The sequence below is a fragment of the Zingiber officinale genome, chromosome 7A (assembly GCF_018446385.1).
Source record: "Zingiber officinale cultivar Zhangliang chromosome 7A, Zo_v1.1, whole genome shotgun sequence".
In the NCBI taxonomy this organism is placed as follows: domain Eukaryota; kingdom Viridiplantae; phylum Streptophyta; class Magnoliopsida; order Zingiberales; family Zingiberaceae; genus Zingiber; species Zingiber officinale.
In genome coordinates, this window is record NC_055998.1 from 118,842,380 (window position 1) to 118,853,209 (window position 10,830).

The window sequence follows — 10,830 nt, forward strand, 5'->3', positions numbered from 1 at the left end:
AGGGGGAGATTGTTGGAGCAATCTAGGTGCCCTAAGTTTTGATGTTTGGGCAAAGGTTTAAGTTAGGTTTATTGTTGTATTTAATATGCATTGTGAGTGTGCAGGATACAGGTACAACAAGGAAAGTCCAAGGGTGAGTCTTGGCGGTGTAAGTCCAAGCATGTAGTCTTGGCAACGTAAGTCCAAGTGTGATCTTGGCAAAGGATGAAAGTCCAAGGATGAGTCTTGGAGGTGTAAGTCCAAGCATGTAGTCTTGGCAACGTAAGTCCAAGTGTGATCTTGGCAAAGGAGGAAAGTCCAAGGATGAGTCTTGGCGGTGTAAGTCCAAGCATGTAGTCTTGGCAACGTAAGTCCAAGTGTGACTTGGCAATGTATGAAGTCCCGGAGGCGCGACCTCTTGGCAAAGGAAGACCCGACAACAATGACAAGGCCGATGGAAGCTCCAGAAGGCAAGACGTGAAGGATGGAGAGACATCCGAGGGACGCAAGGCTGATGGAGAAGGCTAGAAGGCTAGGTCTAGGTTGGTCGGGCGAGAACGAGTGTTGAGTGAATATACTCGAGGTAAAATCCTAGAATTAGGGTTTACTGTAGCAGTACTGTAGCAGTCGACTGGTGACTGTAGCAGTCGACTGGTGCACTGTAGAGAGCCATTGAGAGAGCCGTTGGGCTGACACCAGTCGACTGGTGCAAGGACCAGTCGACTGATAACGGGCAAATCAGCTTACTGATTTGTTCCAAGCTCTATAAGAAGGAGCTTGGGATGGCCGGCCAAGGTGACAAAATTAGACTTGGTTAAAGTCTAATTAGTAGTCACCAAAGTGCTCAAGAGATCTTTGTGTGCCAAGAGGTCTTGGTTGGAGTTGTGGTGAGGTTTCTCCACCCACAAGGAGGTTGAGCTAGCCGGAGTTTGCCGGGGACTAATCCACTGACGGATTGAGGGATCGTCCACCTTACGGACACGCCGTGGAGTAGGAGCAAGTTATCTCCGAACCACGTAAACGCCTTGTGTTAGGGTTTGTGTTTGGTTTGTTGTCTTCTTCCTTTTTATTTTAGGTTAACTTTCGTATTTGTTAGTTTGTTTTTGTATTCCGCTGTGCACTAACATTATAGGAAGTAAAGTTTTGGGTGAGACGCTATTCACCCCCCCCCCCCTCTAGCGAACATCAAGGTCCCAACAGTTCCAAGCGGTGATCTTCTCGGCGACAGCAGCAGCGGCGTCTTCGCCAACATCTTCTGCGATTTCTTCGGGAGATCAATGTAAGTCATTTACAGTTTAGTTTCTGGTATTATTTCATGCTATCTGGATCAACACTATGGATGCAACAAGAAGAGTCATTTTAAGCACGAGTGCCCTAACCTGAATGAAAACAAATCCAAAAAGTTAAGAAGAAAAAAGGCACTCAAAGCTACCTAGAGCGGGTCCTTTTCAGAAGAATCGAATGTTGAAAAACCAAAGCAGGCAAACTACCTCACATTGATGGTAACTGGACTCGAGTTGGAAAGTAATTCAAACTGAGAAGATGAATCTAAGTACGAATCAAGTCACAGATCTGTATCTGTTTCTGAAAGTTCCAACGAGGTAGAATTTAATTTAACTGTAAAATTTTTTAAAGTAATTGCATGTTTGAATAAAAAATTAACTAAATCTGAAGAACAAGTTAAATTGCTCCTTGAGAAAAATCAATACCTTAAGGAACAACTTAACTCGAATTCTTCAACTGAATAAGTTCAACATGGAAATTCAACTCAAGTTATAAAACTTAAGGAAGAGAATTCTATATTAACATGTGAAATTGAGAAATTCAGAAGATTTCTAGAAAAATTCACCACTAAATCCAAGTACTATATATATATATATACACACACATACACATACATACATCATAAAGAGATAATGATAAAGAGGAAACATATATATAAAAATATACAAAGGATTTATGCAAAATATATTCCAAGATATCTTGATATGTCTAGTCTTCAACGCCTATAGAATATATATACGGCATGTTATTCCTGTTGTCCCTTGTTTGGTCTCATAATAAATTTGCCATCGATGCTCCATGCAAAACCCTAAATCACCCCCTCTATCCAGGTGGCCCGCTTATTCACCCCATATCACAAGTCGTCCTCTCAAATTTTGTCGAAAGTGTGAGTCTAATGTCCCCTTTTGGAAACACCATCTTACTAGTAGGGGCTAAGCCTGATGTAAATATACTAAAAAGAAAAAGAAAATATCTATGGTCAATTCTATTTAGGTTATGACTTATCTTGCGCCTAATCACTCGCTCGGATAGGGGAGCAACAAGTCTTTTCTGAAAGAACTCATACCTCTTATTTAAAATAGTTATATGTGTATATATGATAGATGACCTATCATGTCTTTATTAAGTTAATAAAGATATGATTTTATCTTTTGACTAATTCAACTTAGAGCATCTCCAATGCAAAGTTTTTAAAGGGATTTGTAAAATAAAAAAGCTGAACAAAAAAATCCTAACCATTATAGGTGCAAGATTTGAACTTTATATTTCAAGAGCAGTAGTGAAATTTTAAAGTTACTTTTTTATCTTGAAATTCATATGATATACATATAGCTATACAATTATATGTTATTAATTTGATCATACAAAAATCATTTAGAATTTTAACTATTAAAGATATTTTAATAGATTTTTAGAATGTTGATATGACATCATGTGGCATATTAGGATCATAAAAAAATTATAAAACACTAATCATTGAAAATATCCTTAAAAGTAAGCGCTGCACCACAGCATTAATGCATATGGATGACATACCAAATCATGAATGGCAACAAAGTCATGTTTATTTCTTGTCTGGCCCTACCCTACTACCAGATACAAAGCAATTCTCCTATATAACTTGTTCCAAGGAGGAGTCCTTCAGAACGGTCTAGTGGCTAACACATGAGATATTGTCATCATGAGATTTAAGGTTCGAATCTCGATAAAGTCGAAATAAATATCTTCCTTATATATTAATCATTATTCCAAAGGTTAGTATCCGTCCATATAATTCAATCAGTGGCGAGGCCATTGAGCATGCATCCCATGAGCAACAAAGTCACCGTTTTCTAGTTTACTTGACTTTGACGAGATAAAAGCGAAGGTGAGGAGACCTTGACTCGTGTCGCATATGCACACATAAAAATCTTAAGAATCGACGTCTTAATCTATCTAATTCAATCTTCCATTTGTATATATATATATATATATATATATATATATATATATATAAACCTGTCTATACCTCCGGAATTAATCAATGAAGCATGAATACCTAGATAACAAGAGTGTCCTATATTTTTATAATCATCAAATTAAGGAGGTATTCTTTTGTATGGAAATAGTACAGATTACCTCCAAATTATCTCTATGTGATCATCCATATCCACCTCTCCTCCACTTCCCTCTACTTGCCACTGCACACCCAAGATTGGGTTAGAGACCCTAGCATTATATGTACATGCTTAGTGTTTCCTCCAACTGATTAGCTTATCTAGCTATATATATTTCTCCCATTCCACCGTTAATGGTCGCTTAATTGTGATTTCAATATCATTTCTAATACCTCAAAGAGATGAGATATTTATCCTCATCTTTGCCTTAGTATTATTGAGTATCGGAGCATTATGTGATTGTTGAAAATAATATAAAATGAAAAAGTAATATAATGAGCATTCACGGAAGGCATAAAAGGAACGACTCAGGCTAGGTGGCCATTGATTATGAAAATGATAACATTTTCTCAACTTGACTTGGACTATTATAAAAAAAAAATCAACATATCAAAATTAATCGATCAACTTAGAAAATTTAGAATGATATAAAATAAGTCTTATTTGTTTATCTTGTTCTCCTAATTATATTCATGTTGAGAGTAGTAATATTTTTTATTGCAAAATAAAATTTTTAATCGATTGCACTACAAAAAAAACCAGCATTACCGACAGAAATATCCGTCGGAATTCCGTCGCTATATACATATAGCGACGGAATTCCGACGGAATAATTTCTGTTGGTAAAATATCCGCCGGCTTCTATTCCCGACAGAAACAGAATTCTGACGGTATTTTATACCGACGGAAATTAAGTTTCTGTCGGTAAAGTACCGACAGAAAATACTTTCCGTCGGTATAATTACAATATTCTACATCATCGATTGAGGTGACAATCTCCGACGGAACAACATTTTCCGTCGGAGATCTCCGACGGAACTTCCAGATCCGTCGGTATGTACCGACAGAACATCCTGTTCCGTCGGAGATTACCGACGGAACTGGAAGTTCCGTCGGTACATACCGACGGATCTGGAAGTTCCGTCGGTATCTACCGACGGAACTTCCAGTTTCGTCGGCGGGGCCCGAAGTGATGTATCGAACTAAAAGTTCGATAATTACCGACGGAATGTATTCTGTCGGTAATCCGTCAGAATTTCAAAAAAAAATTTCCAGGTTATTTTCATTTACACGTTGTTCCCATATACATTTTCCACATATATAAACAAACCATCACAATCGATGGTTTCATACAATATCCACACAACAAATACAATCCACAACAAATATAATCTACATCAAATATAATCTACACATATATATCTATCATATGATAATCACAAACTAATAAAATCCACAAAAAAAACCATATTCCATATAATCCATAGCTAACTAAATCTACAGAATATATATTCTACACATATCCATATCTAAAATCAAGTTTACATAACACATACCGAACTAAAATGTAGTCCCAATAATACAAGAACGGGAAATCATAGAGAAAATCCTGTAAAAAGGCAAATACAAAATGATGTTTAAATAAACAGTTTGCATATTTATATATTAAGAATTTTATATGAAATAATACCTGAACAAAAAGTGAGCAAATGATGTAGTGAAGAGCCAATATGTATATATGACTGAACGTGACTCCTGAAACATATAGTAATAAAACCTTTAGAAATAAACATGTTATAATATCAAAACAGGCTCACGTTCTATATAATAAATAAAAAACTAAAGTATAGCTGAACTAACAAACCTCAAAAAGCTAACGACCACCGTCTGATAGATCTTGAGTCTCCTGTGACTCAGATCCCTGTGATGCTTGGGTGAAAGAAGCCACGATTGCTCGCATTTGGGCCATGAGATCTTCATTACTCTTGTCACGTTCAGCTCTCTTCTTCTCCTCATCAGCTCTCCACTGATCCATATCAGCCATCCTCTGATCCATTGATTTCAGCTGAGACCGCAGTTCTTGATTTTCACGTCTTAAAGACTGCATCTCACCAGAAGAATAGGAACTAGCACGGCCTACTGGATTCCTCAAACGATCAAATGCCACTTTGGCCTGAGAGCCAAGGCCGTAGAGGGTGGAGTTTTTTGTCCTTCCACCGACAACATCATAATATATCTCATTTAGATCGTCGGTGGATAAAGACTGTGACTCTCCACCCTCTGCTGATGGCTGAGATGCCTGAGCCACCCGTTCTGTCATTTCTTGCTGCATAAAAAATAATATAATATCCAATTTGATATGTATTACTAATTACTAATCAAGATATAAATGAACAAATGTAATAAAGTTAATTATCTTACATGTAGAGTTTGAGATCGAGAATCAACAAATGACCCATCCTTCTTCTTGTGGGTCTTCAGAAAAATCTCCATACATGTAGGCTGTCGGGCAAGCTCACGTTCCTACATTTATAAATTAAGGAAAAAATTAGTATGCTCAACAATACAAGGTTGGTAATAAATACAAAATTTGTTATAAAGTATAATTTTAAATTATACTCACCAGATCAATGGTATGCTCAACAATAGATCTGGATCCTGACGTATGCCGAGCGGTTCCGGTGCTCGGGCCACCTGGCTCTGTATTCCTATTTGCTTTTGCCTTTTCGGCATTAGCTTGCCACCTTTCTGCAGCCCAGGTGACCGTCCATGCACTCCATATCGCCTCCGAAACATACGCAGGCCTAGTGCCCTTCTTTCTCATGTAATACATATGATCTCTGTAGAGTTTGGCACAATAAGTATTCCATGTAGCTTTAAATTGATCTTCTTGCCCGTCCACCCAAGTATATCTTTTCTATAATTATAAGTTAAACATTTAGTTTAAATGATATAAATGATAACTATATTATAGAATGTGAATTAAATATATTAAATTTACTCACCACAAATTCATTATAATAAAATAGCTTCATCTCCTGGTCTACATGCCTCCATGTAGTACCAGACGCGCTAACTCGTTCCTTAAATTTTGCAGTGATATATGTGGCAACTCTGTGCCCATCCGGAGTGAACCTGCACAAAAATAGACCTTTAGGTTATGAGAAATATATTATAACTAATGTTATATATAAACTTGAATAATTAATAAGACAATATACTTACGAGTCCCCGACAACGGTAAGGACTTTGTGGCCACGGGGTGCCACAGCCTGCTGCTCTGCCATGATAATATCTACAAAATAACATTGCAACACATCATAAAAAGGTCTAAAAACCTGATAATATAAATACAAAACATTAAGGAAATCTACTTACTGACGGAAATAAGAATGTTAATATTTAATCATCATTAACATCTGACTAGTCAACATTAACAGTTTCTATGTCCTCATTGCTAGATGAGCTTAGTTCAACTTCATCCTCACTGTTGGACATCTCCCCATCATCCATCTCTTCGTAAATGTCATTAGCATCTACAAGCAATTGAGAAGTAGATTGGTGTTGTAAATCAACTGAATATATCTCCACTTCATTATTCTGAAATGCATCATGGTTTTGAGCAGTGATTGTATTCGGCATCTCTATGGTCGAGCGAGGCTTGATTCGACAAACAGACAACCATTCACTAGATCTTCTTCTCTTCGTAGGGTATTCAAGATAGAAAACTTGACCCGCTTGTATTCCGAAAATAAAAGGCTCAAACTTGTTGAATCTTTTATTTGCATTAACCTCAACTAAATTATAATTTGGATGAATTCGAGTACCTATTCTTGGGGTCGGATCATACCATGAACATTTAAACAACACACACCTCTTTATTGGTAATGCAGGATATTCAATCTCTATGATTTCATCAAGTCTACCATAATAATCAAATTCAGTGTTATTGTTGTCCACATATCCTTTGACGCAAACACCAGAATTATAAGTTAATCTTCGTGAATCTCGTTGTGCCACGTGGAATTTAAGACCATTAACATAGTAACCAGAATACACCTTTATTTTACGAAGGGGTCCTGATGCAATATTCATTATCCTATCATCTTGCACATTTGATATTCTACGATCTTTCACCTATAAAAATAAGTAACATATATCTTAGTACACTTCTTAATAAACATAAACTTAAAAATTTCACAAATTTTCTAACTTACATATATTTGAAATCACAATGCAAATTCAGTCTCTAACTTTGTAGCTATCTCAGTTGCACCAATTGATGGATTTTGGAGATATAATTGTTGTTCATATAAGCTGAGAAAATAAGTAATTATATTAAAATTGGGATATCAAGCAAAATAATTAAACAAAGGATAATTGTTTGATTTAAGAAGTTTACTTACTTTATGTATGGTTTGACCTCTTCACAATTTAAGAGTATATATGTTCTTGCAGCATGATATTCTTCCTCGGTTAACCATCTAGCAAGCGATGCACCCATTAACTTACCAGGAAACTTAAAAATAGAAAGCATAGATGGATCTATCGACTGACAAGCATCATCAGAATTTCTAGGACACCTGCGATGTCTTGTTTGCACACTATCAACAAAATAATATGAGCAGAAAGAAGATGCTTCTTCTACTAGATAAGCATTGCATATTGACCCTTCAACTCTTGCTTTGTTACGAACATTATTTTTTAATTTCCTCAAAAACCGTTCAAATGGATACATCCATCTGTACTGCACAGGACCTGCTATTTGTGCCTCGTATGGTAAATGTACTGGTAGATGTTCCATTGAATCAAAAAAACTTGGTGGAAATATGAGCTCCAGTTTACATAATATGAGTGGAATGTATGTTTCTAGCCGAAGCATATCATCTATCGTAATACACCTTGATGTCAAATCTCTAAAAAATAGACTCAATTCAGTGAGTGCTTGCCAAACATTTTGAGGAAGTAAGTCATGGAAAGCTACTGGAATAAGTCTTTGCATAAATACATGACAGTCATGACTTTTCATTCCAAACATCTTTAATCTATTCATATCCACGCATCGACCCATATTTGATGCATAACCATCTGGAAATTTGATTTCTTTCAACCAATTACATAAAGCTTGCTTGCCATCTTTGTCCAATGTATAACAAGCCTTTGGAAATCTATTAGTTATTTCATCTTGATGCAACTCTGGTCTATTGACTAGGTCTTTTAATTCCTCGCGTGATTTTGCAGTGTCTTTAGTTCTTCCAGACGCATTCATCACAGTGTTAAAGATATTATCGAAGAAATTTTTCTCAATATGCATAACATCTAAATTATGTCGAATAAGCAAATACTTCCAATACGGTAACTCCCAAAAAATACTCCTTTTCTTCCAACCACACTTGCACATCCTAACAATATATTTATTTATCTCATCAGAACCAGATTGTGATACTGGTAGAAATCCATAACTATCAATTTGCTCAATGATTTGTTCACCTGAAGCATGGAGTGGCGGGGATTTTCTGACTACAACATTTTTTAAGAAATTTTTCTTATTTCGCCTAAAAGAGTGATCAAGTGGTAAAAATTTACGGTGATTATCAAACCAAGACACCTTCCCACTGTAAGGTAATGAAAATGCATCAGAATCAGTCATGCAGTGTGGACATGCTAATTTACCAGCTGTGCTCCAACCCGATAACATTGAGTATGCTGGAAAATCACTGATCGTCCATAATAATGCAGCATGCAATCTAAAATTAGTTTTGCTTGCAACATCATAAATCACCGACCCTACATTCCATAATTCATTTAACTCTGCAATAAGAGGTTGTAAGAAAACATCTATCTTCTCTTTGGGATTGGTTGGACCAGGAATAAGTACTGTAAGGAACATAAATTCATCTTTCATACACATCCATGGGGGTAAATTGTAAGGTGTTAATATAACCGGCCAAGATGAATATTGTTGTCCTGACTGTCCAAATGGTTGAAATCCATCTGCAGAAAGTCTCAATCTCACATTACGTGGTTCCATTGCAAATGAAGGAAATACAGCATCTAGATGTTTCCATGCAGGTGAATCAGAAGGATGACACATTATACCTCCATCGTGCGCATGCTCATGATGCCACGTCATATGGCAAGCTGTAGCAGCAGATGCATACAAACGTTGAAGAAAATAATACATCACTTTCCAAGCTTTTTTTCTTCTTCTACCCTGGTATGCGAGTACCATGCTTATAACGAGGGTGTGTACAGATTTTGCATTCACGCAGATCATTGTCTTCATTCCAAAATATCATGCGATTATTTATACAACAATCAATCTTCTCACAGGCAAACCTAAACCTCTGATCAATTTTTTTGTACTGTAAAACTATCCGTCATTATGTTATCAGCAGGAAGCAATTCGACATCAATCGACAAATGTCGTCGTAACATCTTTTGAAAATGATGTTCGCTTTCATATTTAATAACCTTGCAGTAGCTGATAATTGAGAATGACCTGAGGGAATGTCTTTCCACACTTCTCTTTCACTAGCCTTTAACATTTCATATAGTTGCTGATATTCAGGTGTTGGTGTTTCATCTATATTAGAATAATTAACTGTAGCATTTATCGTATCATGAACCATTGATTGCATTGCGATATCAATATTAATTGATGCTTCAGGAGCGGTAACTGTTGCCCTGGATGACGAACCACCAGAAGGTCCAATTGGTTCATATAAATAAGGTTCTCCGTGACAGTACCAATTGTAGTAATTTGGCACAAAATCATTTCTACATATATGCATTTTTACAGTATCCTCATCACGGAAAGCTCTATTTTGACATTTTTTATGATTGCATGGACACCGTAACTCAGCACCATTCATACATTCAGGGTGACTTTTAGCAAAGTTCACAAACTGTTCAACTTCAGCAATAAAATCATCTCTGATAAATCCTTTTTCTAATCGATTGTACATCCAAGCTTTGTTCATAGACATTTTCACCTAAAACTAATATATTGAGAACTAAAAATTAACATACATTAAGATACTAACACAAAACAAACAAACGGACTATATTATGCTATAAATTAACATACTAACATAACCTATTTCTAACTTTAATCATGTTAAATGACATACAGTATAATTTAGTAAATTTTACCTGAATATGTGTAGGTCAACTGGAGAAGAGCAGCAAATGCTACCTGTTTACAAAATAAATAAAATTTATCTAAAAAAATTAAGACAAAATATTTTTCAAATTTCTCGTGGCACCAGCAGCCAACTGCCGGCCGGCACAGCAACCAGCTGCCGGTTGGCACAGCCGCCTCTGGCCGCTGGCGGGCGCAGAAGCCAGCAGGCGACCGCCGGCCGCTGGCAGGCGCAGATGCTCGCAGGCGGCCGCCGCCGGCTGGCGCAGATGGCCGCTGGCGGCCGAAGCCGAACGCCGCCAGCCGATGGCGGGCGCAGAAACCCGCTGCGGGCGAGGAAGCCCACTGCGGGCACGCGCCGCCGCGTGTGGGCGAAGGCCGGCGGCAACTGCCGCTCGCCGGAAAAAAAGGAAAAAAAAAAAACCAAAAACTAACCTGCGATCGGGAACGGGAGAACGAAGCGATCGGGAACGGGAGAACGAAGCC

General features: G+C 37.2%; 2 long non-coding RNA genes across 2 annotated transcripts; both read right to left on the bottom strand.

The window, feature by feature from the left end:
• Positions 1–4,716: 4,716 nt before the first annotated feature.
• On the bottom strand, positions 4,717–5,083 carry LOC122000416. The gene is made up of 3 exons (XR_006117122.1): positions 5,065–5,083; positions 4,891–4,955; positions 4,717–4,809 (listed from the first exon to the last, which is right to left on the bottom strand). It is a non-coding gene; the product is annotated as an uncharacterized LOC122000416 (long non-coding RNA).
• A 1,173-nt stretch (positions 5,084–6,256) lies between these two features.
• On the bottom strand, positions 6,257–10,830 carry LOC122000417. Its single transcript, XR_006117123.1, has 4 exons — positions 10,780–10,830; positions 10,356–10,398; positions 6,426–6,495; positions 6,257–6,335 (listed from the first exon to the last, which is right to left on the bottom strand). It is a non-coding gene; the product is annotated as an uncharacterized LOC122000417 (long non-coding RNA).